This window comes from Leptopilina boulardi, unplaced genomic scaffold (genome assembly GCF_019393585.1).
Source record: "Leptopilina boulardi isolate dan_hultmark-lab unplaced genomic scaffold, ZJU_Lbou_2.1 LbouV2_216, whole genome shotgun sequence".
NCBI lineage: Eukaryota > Metazoa > Arthropoda > Insecta > Hymenoptera > Figitidae > Leptopilina > Leptopilina boulardi.
The window spans coordinates 2,609,805-2,630,673 of record NW_026137770.1 but is presented as its reverse complement, the minus strand read 5'-3'; the positions used below and the strand labels follow the sequence as shown (position 1 = coordinate 2,630,673).

General features: G+C 25.1%; 1 long non-coding RNA gene across 1 annotated transcript in view; it reads left to right on the top strand.

Annotated features, from left to right (window-relative positions):
• Window positions 1–20,869, top strand: part of LOC127279545 (uncharacterized) — a 58,574-nt gene that overhangs the window by 29,458 nt on the left and 8,247 nt on the right. The window contains exon 4 of the long non-coding RNA XR_007842647.1: window positions 16,129–16,379. This is a non-coding gene — a long non-coding RNA (uncharacterized LOC127279545). The remainder of the gene's footprint in view (window positions 1–16,128; window positions 16,380–20,869) is intronic.

Below are 20,869 nucleotides of genomic sequence, written 5' to 3'. Positions count from 1 at the left end.
GAATACGAATTTGAAGTCTATTTAACCCCATCACGTCAGACTTTTGAAACAAACCCAAAATTTTGAAATCAAGAAAAGTTCTGACTTATAAGTCTTACCATGTCTAATTTATGTTTTTTGGGTCCGTGAAGCCAAATCTAAAGTCTATTTAACCCCATCACTTCAGGCTTTTGACATAACATAAAAAAACATTTAAAAAATCAAATTTTGAGATTTTTTCGAGGTTATGTCAAAAGCTTGCAGTGATGGGGTTAAATAGACTTCAGATTTAGTTTCACGGACCCCAAAAACATAAAATAGATATGGTAAGACTTATGAAATCAGAATTTTTCTTGATTTCGAAATTTTGGGGTTAAATTGTGGTATTTCTTGAGTTTGCTTGAAAGCCTAACGTGATTGGGTTAAATGGACTTCAAATTCGTATTCAGCGGCCCAAAAAACATAATGTAATCATGGTAAGACTTATTATTATCTTCATTTTAAAATTTTGAGGTTTTTTGAGGTTATGTCAAATACCTAACGTGATGGAGTTAAACTGACTTCAGATTCGGTTTCAACGACCTCAAAAACATAGTAGTCATGGTTAAAAGATATTTATTATTTAGATTTTTTTCAAACAGGGAAAACTGTTGCGAGACCCTGACTAAAGACCCATTTTAAATAGGGGAATATGGGACAATTTCTGCACGGATAATAATAATAATAATATAGGTGCAAATTACCTTCTTTCTAACTATGTTAAATCAGAGATAACTGTGCGCGGCTTTTCTCTCATTTTTTTTCTCTTATAAAACAAACTTCTTAAAAACCAACGCAACGCGGCAACTGTGTACATATTTCCTTTTTCTCGTTTCGCTGATCTCAGTAAAATTTCTTCTCCAATAATCGTTAATTTCTCCGCTGTTAACGAGGATAGGAACGGCAAATTGCTGCGCATGAATATTCAATTTCTTTTCCTTTGAAAAAAATTATTTTCCCTTTTATCGCGCCGTCGTGGATATTTTCCCTATTTAATAAAGCATATATATAGAGGAGTTTCAAGTATTATGTTCATTATATATGAATTTATTTTTTATTACTGTTTCTTTTTTATTTTTTATTATATTTCATTTACTTTTTTATTATTATTTTTTTTGTTTATACGCTGAGAAAACTATTTCATTATCGTCAATAACAATTGGGACACTGTTTTAATAGAATTTTGTATATTTATTAAATATTATTTATTGTAACTAGAATTTTTTTCAAACAGTTTTGTTTCTTTAATGCAGATTTTTTTTTAATAATATTTTTATTAATAATTTTAATAGTATAGGAATTTTAAACAGAAAATATGGGGTAATAATGAAAATGAGTTTTTTTTAAAGAAACTATTGGTTTTTTTAATTGTGAAAATTTTTCTTGTTTTTTTTAACAAAAGAAATTACATACACAAAAGAATGCTTTGGATTCGTAATCCTTAACGTAAAACCAACTAACTTGATTAACTCTAATCGTTAGTAATTTACTCTCAACCGTTTCGTGTTCCAAGCTTCACAACTGTGACAACGCCAAGGAAATTATTTCTTCATTCAACAAGTACATATTGTTTCATTTGTTTTTTTTTTTTTATTGAACAAGTTAATTGCCAATTATGTAAATTAAACATTTTAATTGGAATTGTAAATTATAAAATATTGTATATATAAGGGAAGAAAGGGGCATGACCAATTAATTAAGGATTTTTGAGTTTATAAATTTTATTTCAAATAAATATCGAAAATAAATCGTTAGGATCATTTGAAAATTTTCGAAAATTTTACTTTTTTAGCTATATACATAATTTTTTGCTTAACGAATTTTTTGACGATGAAATATTAAAAATCCATTTAAATGTGATTAGGCTTTATATGCCATTATTATTTAAGTACTCTTATACGAAAGGGTTTTTTTGTAACCCGTTTATGTTTTAAATAAATAAATAAATAAATCATAAAATACTTATGTGTCAGAATTTCTCAAAACAGATCACCTAAAATTAAATTTAATTTTCATTGTTAAATGGTTTTTTTTATTCAAAAAAAATAAATTTCTGAAAATATCAAAAAAAAATTGTTTGTCAAAGTTATAAACAATTTTAATTAAATAAAAAATTTTTTCAGTGTATTTAGGAAATTCTAAAATTAAGAAAATCGGTAGGGAACCGAATTATATATTTAAATTTTCAATAATTATTAATAAAATAATGAAATAAGTTTATTATAGAAAATTTGACATTGTTCGCTAGAATTGTGTAATAACAATATATATATATAGGTATGTGTCTTTGAATGCCTCCTGCATCAGTGATCTATGCATCTTGTTGATCATTTATCTAATATGTCTGGGCATATATATTACATCACCTATATGAACGCCTCTTGCATTATCCATCTATTGTCAGGAGGTAAGGTCAACGAACAGTTTCCCAGTTCATATACACGAATTATATCCCAACTTGCAATATAACCTAATGAATTTACTCCCTTTTGTAACTTGAATTGTAGTATTGTATTATCAAAGTTTTATTACAAAGCAGAAACTCCATTTTCGTATATGGCTATATAATAGTGAGAAAACTTATTTACTTTGTTCAATGATTTTCCGTGCAGGCAAGAAATCGTTATTATTATTATTACATATGAGAGGGTGAACCTTAATAGAAATCGTAAATTATTATAACAATACTTAACACATTTTTATATTGATTATGATGTATATTATTTCATATTTTTGTGATTAATTATTTTTACACTAAAATCAAAAAAAAATTATTTGATATAATCTGTTACTTGACTATTATCAAATAAATACATAATATATACTTGAACCAAATAATTTTTATTTCAATTAAGTATAAACTGTATTTGAACTAATAAATTTCTTTATTTAAAAAAAATGCCATTTAATTGACTTAACAATTATTTAATAGAAATAATAATAATAATTTTATTTAATAATAGTCAAGTAACCAATTATTTGAATTAAATAAATATTTTTTTCAGTGTTTAAATTTTAGTGTTTTATTATTTTCATTAAAATATATTTGATACTTAAATATTCTATAAATCCGAATTAGTTTATTTATTAAATATTTAAATATAAATTAGTTAAAAATAACTAATTTTTCGTAAAATCTTGGTTGACTTTTTGCTTCAGGAATTAGTAGAAACTAATCATACTACTAATATGAATAAAAAAAACTAATACTAATATTATTAATAATACCAATTTTAAAGTTAGTATTAGTTATTAGTATTAGAATTAGTATTATTTCTACTAAATTTAGTTGAAAAATAATCAAATTTGACTAATTGAATTATAATTACCAGAAATTTTAGTTATTTTGTCATAACCTAAAAGTGAATTTAACTAATAATTATAGTTGTTTTTAACTGAAAGATTTGTAGAATTATTACTACTTGAATCGATGACAGACTTTTTGTTATTAAATTAGTAATATTCAACTAATTTAAATTTAGAGAGTACCTATATATTTTAAACTTTATTGTATGTATCTTAAAATTTTGTATGAAATATTTTGAAAACAATTTTAAAGTTAGGAGTGATACGATCATAATTTACATAAATAATAATTTAAATTAATTGGATCGTAAATTATACTTAAAATGTATGTATCACAATATTAATGAAACTATTATTAGAGGTGGTGAATCATTTTAATAGGTTTTTTTTTAATACAGGCACAGGGGAACGACATTAATTATTTTTGTTTAATAATTTTATTTAATAACAAAAAACAAATATTTTGTTTAATATTATTTAATTTCTTTTCAAATTACATATATTTAATATTTCGATATCAATTTAACGTTTCAATGACTATTTATATATGCCTTATAGAAGATTTTACTATAAGGATAAATAAATTTTTTAATATTTAAAATATATGTAAAATCCTAATTTCCTTATTATAAAATACAAAAAATTAATTTTCAATTGATAAAATAATAATCAGCTGTATATTATAATCTAACACTCGATATATCTGTTGTCAAATGTAATAATGGTAGTAGTAATATTACTGTTGCTTGTAATACTAATTCTAATTAACAGTACGGCAATGGGAATGGGATATGTGATCAAAGCGTCTCTTCACCTCTAATCTGCATATATAATTGCATTCGGGGTCAAACTGTATACCTACGCATGTATAGAGAGATCTCGCACCTAATGTTGCAATTGGAAATTATTTAATTTTATTCTTCTCTCGCCTTCATTAAATTTAATACAATTCAATGTACATCTTTTTGTTTAGATAATTCAATTTATAACTGGGTGTATTATAATATTATTTTCACATTATATTATTTATTATTATTGGATTATTTTTTATTATATTATATATAATATTATAATATATCAAAAACAAAAAGTAGGTCTTCATTTTGAAAAGAAAAATTAAAATTAAATAAATTTACATTAAAAAGCACATAAAAAATGCTGCTTTAAATTCTTATAAAATTAAAATTTGTAATAATCATAATTTTTTAATAAAACGTGAAAAAAAATTTAATACAATACTTAATCTTTATAGATTTTTAAATAAAAAAATTTTTTAAATAATAATTTTGGAAGAGTTAAAGTTAAAATTTTTAGAAATAATTGAATTTTAAAAGATTTTGTTTATTTTCGCAGACAATAATTAAATTTTACAGAACTTAAAATAATTTATCAAATAATTTTAGATAACATTTTTTAAAAGTAATTGAATTTTCAAAGATTTACAATTTAGATTTTTGAAATTAATTGAACTCCAAGTGATTATTATTTAAAAAATTTTTAATTTAAAAATATTTGCAGATAATTGAATTTTCGAAGAATATTATAAAAATTATTAAAAATAATTGAAATTTTTGCAAATAATTAAATTACAAGTGATTTTGAATTAAAAATTTTCGGTAATTTTATTTGCTAATTTTTTTAAACAATTATAAACAATTATTAAATTTCATAAAAATTTTAATTGAAAAATAGTTTAACATAATTAAATTTGTGAATAATTTCATTAAAATTATTAAAAATAATTAATTTAGTGAAGAATTTTAGTTAAAAAGTTGTCAAATAATTGAAATAAACAAGATCTGAAGAAGATCTGCATTGTATCTTAAAAACATGTATTTTGTTTAAAATTTTTTTCAAAAAAATGTAAAAAAACTTTTACTACTTTAAAAGTAAAACCGTCTACAGTTTCTGCGCATTTCTGGCAATTTTGACTACAGAAATAGTAAAATTTACTATGTCCGGTTTAATTTTTACTATTTCAGGAGTAAATTTTACTATTTCTGGAGTAAAAATTACAAAAAATGCAAATAGTAAAAGTTACTTTATTCGTTTTTCCATTTTTCTCCGTGCGAAAAAAGTCGTATTATTGAAAAAAAGTCGGAAATAATCGTATAATAAGAGGCCTGAAATGACCTTTAATATTTCAAAGATTCATTACCAAAGTTTTAAACCAATTTAAGAAAAATTTTAATTTGAGACAAAAAATACCCCTTATCTATTTATATTTATACACTGAAAAAAAATATTTACAAAATCTTCTTTTTATTTCTTTAATTTTTACCTTAGAACAAAAGCAATGCACGCATGGCATATGTCACTGAAAAAAGGTTATTTTTGACATTAGTTTTTGGTCAAAATTACATTTTTTAAAGTAAAAATTTCTTTGCGTGCATTGTTTTTGTACTATAAGGTAAAATTTCATAAATATAAAAAGCAGATTTTGTGTATGTTTTTTTTCAATGTACTAGAAAAATTCTGTATATAATTTTTGAGATTTGGTTGTTGATCGTCGTGACAAATTTTAAGCAGCTGTTTCGAATTTAATGAGGAAGGAAGTTCCTATATGCATAAATATATATATACCGTTTTTGGCATGAGCAAAACTTTTTTTTTTTGAGGCTTCTTCGACTTTGGAGGCCGGCTTTCACGGCATGGTCGACGAAAATCGCATTCAAATACAATGGTCGACTCATTTCCATTTCGTGTCCGGACCCCTGTCACCTATGACCCGATACTATATACATACATATAAGCAACGACGATTCACGCATTTACGAGACGGTATTTCGACTTGGCATGGCAGCAGAAGACTAAAAGAACTGCGAACTGCACCTGGGTTCCTTTATAGCTTTGAGTCAATATATATTCATGTGTGTGTGTGTGAAAGAGTCCTTGAAAAAGGTGTATATATACGAGAAAAGAGTCTATACTGTATAAAAACTAAATGCTTTTTTTTCCTCATTTTTTCACGTCCTCTACAAATCCGATCTGATTATGAGTAAGCACGAAATTTCATGGTTACAGTTATTATTATTATTATTATGAGATTATAGTGACTTTCATTCATAAAGAGATTATTTTTTCATTTGGCAAATCATTGTCGAATAGCATTCTCTGTGTCTTGATGTCATTCTTTAATGCACGAATGCATTTGAACAATCTGAATTTGAAAAAAAAAATTATTTAAAATTACAATTTTTTTTTTTTTAATAATAATTGTCGCACATTTTTATTCTTACAATAAGAATATACAATATTTATAAAATATTCTTAAAGAAGCAATTGTTGAAGTAAAAAATATTCCTAAATTATCTCTCTTATAATTTGAATCAATGAATTTCACTGATTGTTTCATTTAATATTATCGCGAATGATATGTAATTCATATAATTATTTGTTCAACTCATTGTCGTTAATCAGAAAATTTATTTTATTCGAATGATATATAGATATAAAAGAGAAATTATTATATATATAAAATGTTCATTTAATTCAATATTTCTTTGTCACGCAGGTTTTCATTTAACATTTTATATAATGCAGAGACTATAATATAACATCAGTGAATTTAATTATAAAAGTCGTTAAAACATTTTATTAAAGTAATCCCATCAAAATTTTAACGTCAAACATTATAAAGTTTCATTAGTTTTTCACCTGAATTCTATATATTATAAAATTTATTTAATGATAATCTTATTGAGAAAATGTGTTTTTAAATTTTACTTTCTAAAATTTTATGAGCTACTTCTTATTTTAAGAATAAAATAGAGATATTTTTTTTTTTAATAAACAGAAGATTTTTTTTTAAATTTAGAATATAATTTTTTTTTCAATATGAATAATAATGAGAATAATTTAGCAATTTGATTTTTTTTCTAATTGAAACTCCATATAATGACAAGAAAAATTGTTGATTTATGTCTAGATGTGTAAATTAGTACGTTCTACTTTTCAGTTTAATCTGTAAGGATTCCCTTGAGTCTCGAAGAGGCTCTTTAATTAACTTAATTTGTGAAAAATACGAACGTTGGTTTTTGAGAGGATATATAAAAAGAAATTCGCGACTCGACAAGAGTGTATAAACTTCTTTTTCCTTTGAAGACGCATTTATATGTGCCACATTTTTCACTTAGTAAGAATTATATATTTCTTTTAACGGAGAAAAAAAATTATGAAAATTTTTTCTTTCTTTCTGTGTCTGTGTGTGAGTGTGTGAAAATTTTTAACTCTCTAAAAGTTAATTTCACTAATTATAATTCTAAGCACCGAAAAAATCAATATTCTGAATTTAAGAATTTATTGTCCCATTTGATTTCTATTTAATAATAATCTAAATATTTAATTCTTACAGTAAGAATATAATTTTCTAATAATTAGAATATTTTTAAAATAAGAATATTATTTAATTTAAGAGTATTATTGCTTAGTTTTAAAATGTTATATTCTAACTGTAAGAATAAAAATCCATATAATTAAAAATGAAAAATGTGAATTTATCATGAAAATTTTCAAATGTTATCTCGATAAATATCCTCGAAATTTTTTTTCGGGAAATTTTATTTGTAATTTTTCAAAATGAAAAATGATATGTCTGAAAAATCGCGTTTAGACGAAAAGAAAACTCGTGCAATAATAATGTTTTCCATTAAAATTCGTTGAAGCAACATTTCTTTGAATTTCCCATGTATATATATATATATATGAAATATTAATGGAATCTTTTCCCGATATATTAGATATAAGTGACCTAGTTTTTTCTGAAAAATGCATTTCTCAATATGTAATATAAATGTTTTCGTTTTTGAAAAATTCGAAAATTTTGATTGTTCAATTTAGTTCTCATATATATTCCCGAAAATTTCAATTCCTCAAATCTTTATTTTTGATGAAATTCTTAAAAAACCAATTTTTCATTTGACCGAAATTATGCAAATGACCGACAAACATAACCCACAAAAAAATTTTGAAGCATTTTTTAAAATTAACCTATCATATAATTTTCTTGATAATTTCTGATTATGGTCAATTTTAAAAATCGCGTATTATAATCTTTCTGTGTTTCTGTCGTTTTTCTGCAAAATGCATAACAATAAGATCTTTTAAAATTGGTTGCAATTAATTTTAATCATAATTTTGTTTGCGTTAAATTGTTAAAAAACAAATTTCTGAGTTTTTGATGTTATGTTAATAACGTGTACCAGTGCTCCTTAAAATGTTTCTAAAAAGTTATCAAAAATATCTTAAAATTCATTAGCAGAGGCGTAGCCAGGGGGGGTTTTGGGGGTTCAAACCCCCCCTGAAATTTTGTCATATCCTTTCAATATAAGTTTAAGATTTTTAAGGCCTGAGCCTTCACAAAACCCCTCCTAAAATTAATTTCTGGGCTACGCCCTTGTTCATTAGGGTTTTAAAATTTAAGATGCGGTTACAGAGGACATTTTAAACGTTTGAAAAGTGACTACAATATATTTTAAGATACTTTTTTTTGCAGTGTACTCTTAAATTTAGAATATCGCTTTTTTGGTGTTAGTTTCAAATATTCGAATCATTTTATTATATAACACTCTCATAGTTAATTTTAAGAAATAAGTGAAGAATTATTGAATTTTGAAACATATGCTTGAGTAACAAGAATTCAAGGTTTGAGTTTCACGTACTTTGCGCATTATATATATGTACATTTAAGTCTCAATTTCTGAAACACCTTGATATATAGTAGTACAGACACTGGTGATATATCTTCTATGTAGGTGGTTAACCATAACAGTCCTGGCATTGTAGATCTGTGGACATTGTATTGAAGAGAAGTGAGAACACTGCTACGGAAGTGCCATAATTGGTCAAGGTTTACCGCACAACTGTTTAAGTTTTCTCTTTGTAAACTCATGTTCTATACTCATACATATATATATACAATATATAACAAGAGGTGTCTCTAGTTGTAATCAACTTCACTATAAGGACCAACTTTTAGTCCCAAAGTATGCGGGTATTTTCTGAGCCAAGCCAAGGATCTACTCCTTGACATCCTTGCCAGACAAGAAAATAGAAGAAGAAAAAGTCGACTCTTTAATAATTTAATTAGTCCTCGAAAGTACTTAAAGCTTATTATCTTTTATACCGGAAAATGAATCTCCTGCTCTGGTATTTTCTTTCCTTTTCTACTTTATTCTTCTTTTTTATATATATATATATATATATATATATTGAGAAAATGTTACTTGTCGCTATGATTTCTTGGATTTACAATAATTATTACTTTCTTGGAATTAAGAATGAGCTTTACGATATAATTAAAATGGATGTTCAGAATAGATATAGGAAAAATATTCCAATTTTAGTAATTAAGTAAAAGTAATTGTTAATTAAAGAAAAAGAATATTAAGTTTAATTTAAAAAGATATTGATAATTAAGAAATGAAAGCAGAAGTCTCTTTAGATAGTGATGATATTTAGTAGTTGCAATATTTTGTAGTATTAGCATACAGTGAAAGATTATGGCTACGTGGTTAGTGTATTGGATTTATAGCAACAAGGACCGGGGTTCGATTCTTCACAACTTCAAATTTTTTTCCAGTTTCGGTTTTGTTTACAAAACTGACACATAACCTCCAAATCTGTTTTGCGGTTCTTTTGATTAATCAGATTAATAAAACGTGAACCGCAAGACAGATTTGGAGTTTATGTGTCAGTTTGTGAACAAAACTAAAACTGGACAAAACATTTTTTTTCCGTGTAGTTACAAACATGAACAGTAATATAGTAAGAATGGAGAGTCGCCTTTTTTAGAGGAAGAAAAGAAAAACAAGTTTCCTTCTTTATTGTCAATTATTGATTGAGTGTGTATGAAAGTTTAATTTTGAAATTAGGAAATTGAGATCAGTGAGGGGGAAAAAAAAGTGAAATTGAAGGAAAGAAATATGTGATGGGTTGACGGTAAAGGAAAAGGACAAATTTCTCTTCCACAAAACGAGCCAGGGATCCATGCGGTGGGTAATATCAACCGGTCAATCCTGAGGGACTCGTGCGCCAACCATATTGCTATCACATTGCTTTCTAGATATGCGTCTGACACGAGACATTATCATCCCTCTCGCACTTTTCTGGCTCCGTTATTTCCCATTCTCTTTTTTTTTCATCCTCTTCAACTGCTACTGCTATATATATATATATACACTCACTACTATATACGGGATAAATGACAGAACAGTGAATTTGCGATTCGGCGGGATTCAATATCGGAAAAAGGCCTAAATGGGATTATGGGCACGCGTCGATCCTACTGTGAAGTCATCACACATATACACGTATATTGTACATTTGATACATATCGTAATCGAGATGGACAGCGAGTGCACCATTTTTTGTTGAAATCGTAAATTTAAAAAAGTTTTTTAGAATTTCATGATACAATTTTTAAACATTCATTTATATAGAGTGTGCTCTTTTTTTTGATAAAGCTAACAATTTTTTTTTTAATTAAAATTGATACTCTACTATTGTTTAAAAAAGATACAAAAAAATGTTATTTGATAATTATTGATGTTATTATTATTAAAATGACTGATAGTTTGAATGAAATAGATTTTTTTCAATATTGTATAAACATATTAAATTTCTTTTGTTCATCGAACATATAAATGAAATTGTTAAATAAGTTTGTTCTTTAATTTCCATATATATTCTTGATGTTCATCTTTCTCTCGATCCGCAATCAGTGGTTCCCTGAGGGTCTCCTGCAGCTAATAGTTATAACACAGATCAAATTCGATGATATCGGGTTAGGTTATACGCACTGATTACGACAAGAACTGGGCTAATAATATCGATATTATACCGATTCCCAAGTGCCACGAGCAGAGTCAACCGCATACCGATATATACATTATTCCTTAATGAGTTCTCCTTGCCATAATTATAGAGGCAAAGTAGATGACTGAACATGAATTTCTCTCTATAGATGTAATATATAAAATGGGATATTATATGTCAAAATGTGCACACATAAGTACTGCAAAATAGTTTAATATAATTATATATCTTAATATAATACATATAAAGCAAAATAGAATTTTGGCAAAGAGACACCTTCTCTCTCTCGCATGGTCCTATGGTATTATATAAAGTATATATAAGAGATGACTTCTCGATATAGTGAATCATTTTGCAAAGCGGTGCCAAACAGCAGTGGCACTTTCGAGTTGAGGTATAAATTGAAATTATTGGCTCACTGTACATTACTACTGGCTCGTTAGCAAGATATCGTTTTATTGATTTACTTCTTTTTTGTCCTTTTGTTACAACCGTAACTTATATATAGAGAAAAATGTATATATTTCCTATATGAGCATCCGGATCTTAAAAGGGCACACGCTCCAATTTGCATCACAAATTTTGGTGGAGTTAAAATTTTGAAATTGTTCAATATCAAATTTTAACAGTTGATTCTTATATCGTTGGAATTTTGATATTGAAAATTTCAAAATTTTAACACCAGAGGTCAAAAATTGTAATGCAAATTCGAGCGTGTGTCCTTTTAAAATTCGTAGCCGCTGTTGAATGTAAAAGTATAAAATTGATATAAAAATTTTGATCAATTTGATAATTTCAAGTTAACTGTGAGCTTTTGTGTTTAGGTATACATATATTGTTTCACAAATCCAAAATTAAATGAATTCATATGTGTACAAATTCAAATTTTTGAATCAGAATCAATAGCTGTATAAGCGCAAATGTCAAGAAAGCTATATATATTAAAATTCAGAACGGATTTCCGGTATTGATAAGCAATAGCATAAAAATAAATGTTTCGATTCTTGTTCCGGAATCAGATTTCTAAATTTCGAAATCAGAAACAAAAATAACTATATATGTTCGCCTTTGATTTTGATTCCAAAATTTTTATGAAATTTTCAAAAACCGTTAAAAATCAGTTAGATCTAAGACGTTATTTAAACGTTATCGGCATTTGTTTCGTTTTAAGGACGGTCTCTTCAAATTATAAAACAAAAGAATATTATCGAAATTATATCATTATTCTTTGTATTTCCAATAAAAAATTATCATTATTCGAACACGATAAAAAAAAGTTTGGTTTTTGTTATAAAGGAAGTACTATAAATTATATAATTAATTAATAGAAGATGAACACAAACATGATTACAAAAATTTATCAATTCTGTAATGAAAGTTTATTAATTTAACAAATTCTGCCCTAGTCATTTCTATACATTGAAACATATATTTTCATCTCGATTTTCATTAAAGGGATGAGTCTGTAAGAAATATAAAATATCGCGGGTGTTTCATGAGAAATATTATCAGAAAACGATATAAATGACATATAGGTAATCTAATTTTTAGAAAATTGATTACTATCTTTTCTTTTGAAATATATATATATATAACCGCATAGTGTGCGACTAATCTATAATTCGTGTTAGAATTTTCGAGGGTTGCTTTTTTTCCTCAATTTTGTATACAGATATATAGTGTTGTTATATATATATATATATTCGATGAAAAAGTGTCCTTGACCCTTCGAAAACCCTCAAATTACCACACCCATTGCTCTGTGAGTATCATCCCCCGAATATGTAGTTCCCCGCACCCTCTTTCCTATTATCTCGTATGTACACACATAAACATCAGTGTATCTCTCTTTTTCACGATTACGTGTCTCGTATACTATATTGGGCATATATATATAAAATACACGGGTGCATAGATCATTTTAATGAACAGTCTGCTTGGATACTATTCGCTTCAGACTTTCATATAATCCTACTAACTATATATATATATATATATATATAAGACTCGAAACATTAAAATAACACTCTTCCTTTACCCTTCGGCGACCTCTTTTCCAGATTAGAAACGACCACCCTCACGTACACAAGGGTGCAGGTCATACCTATGCTGGTATTAATCATGTCTTCCTTCTTTGCCCCTTTTTTTCATGATTATTAATACCGACAACTCTCGGCAAAAAGAAGAATTTTTTTTTGCCACTCCCTTTAAAAATTTCTCTCTCATCTTCTCAAACCTTTATGCATCTCGCGACAATGGACCAAACAATTTATATATATATATATGCAAGGAGTGTGAACGTGTGAATCATAATTTCGATTTTGGACCTTTTCTCAGTCTTCATATAGTATATATATTTTCTTCATTTAAAAATTCATTCTCTGAGTGACACAATTTTTGTTTTTTCATTTTTTCCTTATACTCTCTAAATTTAAATTAGTAAAAATTATAATTAATTTGAATTGGTGACTTACTATTTGCTTTTGAATTTTAGTTAAATTTAACTAATTACATAATGGTTGAAAAAAAAAATGTTGTACTATCGAATTAGTTAAATTTAACTATAATTAAAAAGCAAAAAGTGAGTCATTAATTCAAATTACATACGTCGGACGTTGGAAAAAAGTGACCACGTGTCGGACGCAGTAAAAAAACTGTCATCAAGTTTTAAATTTACAAACCGGAAAGTTAAAAGGCTACACGGAAAAAAGGAATTGCTTACAGATGCTAACTGATGTTTGCTATCGGATTCATGGAGAATAGACTACAGGAGACCAATCTCCCATGCATTTACTTCACTAAAATGGTGCCAAGATTCGTCGTAAGCTAAGACAAGTACTCAGCTTGCCCATAGGTGGCGAAAAAAACAGATAGATACCATCAACGTACGCATGTCAAGAAATATCTGTTTTGATCTGTTGCTGTATCGGATCTATCAAAATTAATAACACCAGCTAAATTTTTTGCCATGAGAACAAAAAAAATTTGCTACGATAAACAATACCAGTTTTAATTTTTTAAAATTTACTGTCACAGCAAACTTTTTTGACCCCATAGCAAATTTGTTCGCTGTCTCTATATTTTAGCTAACGTAATTTGTTGTGGCAGCAAATTTTTTCTATGCGTGTACATAACCTACAAGTTGTTTTTTATATTTTATAAATTTTTCACTTATTCTGTTTCTTTCTGTTAAATAAGTATACTTTTCTTTTGTAAAATACTATTTTGTGATATTAAAATACATAAATAAAACACTCAATTGCTATAGTAATTAATTTAATTAATTTAATCTTTAATTTTTAAGGGGGTTCTGAACTGAACTAATCAAAACAGAAACCATTACTTTGTAATTTAACTTACTGTATTAAAATGGTAAAATTAAAAAAAAAAGTGAGGTTATGTGGAGAAATTAATGGAAATTAAAGAAAAGTTCTTATGTAACGTTGCCAGATATAATGAAAAATATGAAATATTTTTAGAAATTAATTTATTTGCATGACTTACATATATACCTACACGAAAAAAAGAAAAAGTAATTTTTACTACTTTCATAGTAAAACGGGAACTGTCCGAAGTTTTTGCGCATCTCTGGTAACTTTTACTGCAAAAATAGTAAAATTTATTCCAGAAATAGTAAAAATTACTACGGAACAGTAAAATTTACTACAAAAATAGTAAATTTTAATATTTTTGGAGTAAAAGTTGCCAGAGATGCGCAGAAACTTTGGACAGTTCCCGTTTTACTATGAAAGTATAGTAAAAATTACTTTTTCTTTTTTTTTCGTGTAATTACACTTTTTTTAATTCATTATATATTTATTTTGTTCTATTTTTTTTTAAAGTTAAATCTTGTATATTATAATTTAACGGAAGAAAGCAGCACCTTTTATATTATATGAAAAGTGTATTGAGGAGATTTATATAATTTTAATTGAAAAGTTGACGAACTTTTAAGTGATCAATATAAAAGGAAAGTTGAAAAAATTTCAAGCGAATATAAATTCAAAAGCACTTCGACATTGATAAAATACAATACTAAAAGCATTTGCATTTTTTATTTAAATATAAAAAGCTCAATGCTCAATTACAAATTGAACATAAAAAAAAGAATCAGTTTTAATTTTTAAATTACTCTTTTATGATATACATTTAAAAAGATAAAAAAAAAAATTAATTCCACAACTATAGAAAAAAAGCATTAATTATTAATAAATTTAAAATGTCCTTATACTATCAGCAATTACTTGTACCTACAATAAAAAAATTTTTTTTTGATCTATACACGCGCATAGAAAAAATTTGCTGTGACAGTAAATTTTAAAAAATTAAGACTAATATTGTTTATCACAGCAAACTTTTTCGTTGTTATAGCAAAAAAATTTAGCTGTGATTACTAATTTTAATAGATCTCGATAGTAAACATCAGTTAGCATCTGTAAGCAATTCCTTTTTTTCCGTGTAAAAAAAAAATTCCCTTGAATCAAATAATTTTTATTTGAGTCAATTACATTATTTATTTGTTATAATAATCTAATAAAATAATAATAATAATAATCTAATAAAAATAAATGAAAATTATTTGATACGAAAATATATTTATTCGATAATAGTCAAGTAATCGATTATTTAAATCAAATAATTTTTCTTTCAGTGTGGTATTTAGTAGAATTTCCCATGTCAATGGAAATTTATAATTGTGACAAAATTTAAAAATTAATAAAAATATTCAAGAAAAATATATATATATGAAAGAGATCGTTTGTTTTATATATACTAAAAGGAGAAAAATGTTCCGAGTATATATAATATATATAATATATAAAAGTGATAAACACATCAATTATATTTAACATTCGTGACAATTAAATAAACAATGTGTTCACATTCCGCAGTGACACAGATAATATACACATTGAGTCATTTAAATTTCTTCTATGAAGCACTCGTTTAAATCAACTAACCACTGTCCATTTCTTTGTGTAATTTCAGGTCATGAAAAAAAAGACGCAAACAGCTGGCTAGGCTCGAATGAAGGTCACAACATAATATATATATGAAATGATCAAGTATATTATATATGGAGCTTGGAGTCTAATTAGTTCATCGTGTACGGATTGTCTGACAGATAAGGGACTTGTATCATATATACATATAGTTTTGCGTCACTATATATGTATACTTATGATACATACATCACACGACCCTCGGAACTTGGATTGACCTTTCTTAAACACGTGCAAGTATAAATTCTTCTATTATTTTCTTTATTTAGAACAAAAAAAAAAAAGAACCAACATTATCCGAACAGAAAAAATTTATACCAACTTATTTTGCTTTTGGTATATAAAACAAATACTTACCTTGAATTTGTCCAATCGCTGAAGCGTAAATCTCTGGTTTTTTTTATTGTTTTAATTGTTTTAAAAATTCATGGAATTTTGAACGTTCAAATGAACGAAAAATTTGTTCACTACTTTTTTAATTCAAAATATTATTAATAAAAAATAATGCTTTTTGTATCGAAAAATAAATTAATTATTTATTAAATGTTTAATGTACTTTTTTTATTTTTCATTGCTGTAGTAATTTTCAAAAAAGTTTATGGACCAAAAAAATTATTTCGTTCATTTGAACCTTTATAACTTCAGGCTTAATATTATATTTTAGGAATAATTTAGAAATGAACATTTTTTCATCTCTTTTAATTTTTTTAATTATAAGATATTTTTTACTAAATTTTTTTATTATATTAAAAAGAAAATTTAATTAAAATTTACTGCAACAAAAACAATTGATTGTTGTGAAATTATAGAAACAAACGTTTTTAAAATAATTGTCGATGAAAAATAATAGAAATATAATTATTTTATAAGAGAAATTTAAATTCAAAACTTCGGATTTTATTAAAAAATTTAAGAAATATATTACAATTTTTTCTTTTTTTTTCATGGATAATTTTAAATTCTCAGTTAATGTTTAAAAAATAAATTGACATTCCGGTATAAATAACATAAATTTCAATTGTTATATGCAATGGAACCATATAATTTTTATTTGAATTAAATAAATATTATGTGAAGAAATAATTTCTGTATTTGAAGCAAATACTATATATTTAATTGACTTAAATAATAATTATTTAATACAAATAAATATTTATTTGATAATAGTCAAGTAATCGATTATTTGAATCAAATAACTTTTTTTTTCATTGTGAGAATAATAAAATTTTCTATGTCAAATAAAATTTGCCATAACAAATTCACCTATAAAGTCGTTGACATCTTTTTTCAGAAAAATTTTATAATTCATAATTATAATAATTTGAAGTCCGTACAATTAATTTTTTTTCAATTATTTAATAAAATTTTATATTTATTTACCTTGTCATATAAAATTTTAAGATGAGTTGCACGGGGAAAAGATTAATTTAATATTTAATAATAGATAATAAAAATTAACGATAAATAGTTAACTACATTTGTAAATAAATTTTTATTAATTACATCTTAATATTGAGTAATAATAAATTTTAAAAATAAATTGAAAATTTTAATTTTTAATGTACTTGTATCTTATATCTACTTTTTAATTTTATATATTATAGAAATATGAAAAAAAAATTTACACAAAATATTAAGATTGAGAATTTTTGCTGATTTTAAAGATTAAAAACTTCTTTCGAGAAAAACGAAAAAATTAATTCTTTGTTTTAAAATAATTAAATTAAATCTTCCTTTGCATCCAATATCAAAATTTGTCGTTTAGAAATGAAGTAATTTTTCTATCAGTAATTTAATTTAAAAAATCTTATTTAAAAAACGAATTTAAAGGTTAAAATTAAAGTAGAATTGTAAAACTGAAATTATAATTGTATTTAACAAAGAAATTTATAATTAGACACCAAACTTCAATTTTTACAAAATTATACTTGCAATTTAATAATTAAATTCGTTTTTTTAATCAAATTTTTTAAATTCAATAAACATAAAAAAATTCATAGGTAAGTTAAAAAATTAGTTTTCTCCTTTTTTTTATAAAATAAACAATTTATGTAAATTAGACTATCATTGAGAAATTTTTATCTGTATGTTATTTCCCTACTTTTTTATTAAATTATTACAGCTCAAATTATTTTTTTTCGGTGCAATTCATCTTTAAAAATTTATTTCCATATATGAAATTTTATTAAATAATAATTGTGAAAAAAAATGAATTTGTACGAATATATCAAAAATAATTATTACGAATAATAAAATTTTTCTAAAACAAAAATAGAGCACAACGATGTGTTGACTCTAATTTAGAGTATAAATTATTATATTTTTCATACAAATGAAAATATGGAAAAAATATTATATTTTCTAAAATAGCACATTGTGAATGTGTTAAAATTTTTCCCTAAGTCGTATTTTTTTATTTATTAATATATAACATAAATAAAATTTTAGTTCTCTCTTAAAATTGACGTTTATTTTATTTTTTTAATTTTTTTTTTGCGAAGCAACTTGAACATACTCGTATTGACGCTATACTATATGCCGATCGAACCAAAGCGTATAGAGTAAAATAAAAAATAAAATAAAAAAAAATGTGAGAGAGAGGGAGAGAGTAGCGTCGACTATTTTGCGGCTCTCTTCAACGAGGAATACGAGAACGTCGTCGTCCCCTGGTGACGAGAGCGTCGTCCGACCCCTCATCTGTAAAAAGAGCAGGAAAGCACTATGGCTGCTGGTATATGTATTAAAAAGAGACAAAATCAGGGGATCTCCCCCACTACCAGAGATTCATTCCGGGGTTAACGCCAGACGACCCTCCAACTCTAATATCGAGGCTTTCGCTCTTTCAGTACATCAAGAACTTTCGCATCATGTTCATTCAATGCCAAAAATGCTTTTGGTTTTTTATTTTTCGCTCTCGCATAAATGCGCGTGGACACAGAATAATTAAAAAAAAAAAAAATTACTCGATATTTATTTTTTAAATATAAAGAACAAGCGCCGATCGTGTGCAAGTAGACAATGTCAATCTTTGTGTCGACTTTATATACAAAAATCGGTAACGTTTCGTGTATATGCAATATAACGGGTGTGAATTTTTTTTTTCTTTTTTTCAAGTGAATTTTCTCCATTTTTTGAAATTGAAAACATGGATAGAAACAAAAAAGGTGAAAAAAGTGATATTTTTACAGCACTGCAGTAATAATTTCATTAAAATAATATTTTTATTGAAACTAAAAGTTGGAAATTAAAATAAAAAACAGTGGTTATTAATTAATAATATATAGGCGCGAGTATATTGACTATATTTTTTACTTAAAAAAAAATTTATTTGATTCTAAATACATCAGTTCATTATTGACTTTTATCGAATAAATATTACCGCAAATATTTATTTAAATCAAATAAGCACTTCATTTTTTTTTTGTATTAAGACAATTTTTTGTTATTTCAAACAAAATTTTGTTCGAGATTTTGTTTAATTTTAACAAAATTTGATTCAAAATAAATATTTTTTTTTTCCTCTAAATAAACGTAAATTTTTCGCGAACGAAGAAAGAATTTGATTGAGCCAAATGAAACTTTTGGTTGATTCAACCATAAGTTTGTTTAACTGTTTAGCAATAAATTTTTTTCATTGATTCAATAGCAAAATTTAATTGTTTTAAACAAATTTCTAAGTGTTACTGTATTTGAGCTAATAATTTTTGTGTTTACAAAATTGATTCGAAAAAAAAATAATTCTTTAATATATACGCAAATAAAAATTTATTTAACAATATTAAGTAAAGTGGTTAGTTATTTTAAAAAAAAATGAGATTTTAATTTTTCATAATTTGAAGCTTTTTTTATTATAGATAATAATTATTATAATACAAAAAAAATTGTTGCCTTCTTTCAAATTGGCCTGAAAAAATGATAAAATAAAATAACAACTAATTGAAAATTATTCCCTAGTTTCTAATTTTTTGCACCTTAAATAATAATAATAATAATAATAATCATAATCATAATAATTATTATTATTATTAATAATTAAATATTATTAATTTAATTATAATTTATTTTAATAATATTATTTTTTGTTGCACATTGATAACCAAATTATAATATATTTAATTTAAAAATCTGTGAAGTAAATATTTAATAAATGTACCTATTCAAAGTAGAAATTGTAAACTTCAATATCAATCTTAAAAAAAAATCGATAACTATATATGTAACGGGTGTGAAATTTTTTTTTTTTTTTTTTTAAGTGAATTTTCGTTGACGATATAATCTTGGATATAGTAGAAGAGAGCAAGATGTGCAAAAGTGAAATGTTCCTTTGAAACGCGTAGGAGGATGTGGTATACATACATAGTCGATTATGTACATGTATGGATATATATATTCTCCCCATGTACTTTATGACGTACCGGTGTCGAACATCACACATTTCCCGTGTCGTAAATCGAACCCTGTGATCGTCCGGACATTACAACGCCTCATGTCTTCTTCTCTATCGCTGAAAACCATATTTTTTTATAAAAAAAAAAAATTTCGTATATATATAATATCTTTCTCTCGCGTTGAATATGACACATTTCCGCGTTAAAATAAGGGCCAATTTCATATTTCTCGAAACGATTCTGAACCAATTTTTTTTTTTTTTGGCTCATATTGATTCTCATATTATCTAGATAGAATAGGATTTTCTTTATTATATATTATGTACATATGAAAGGTAA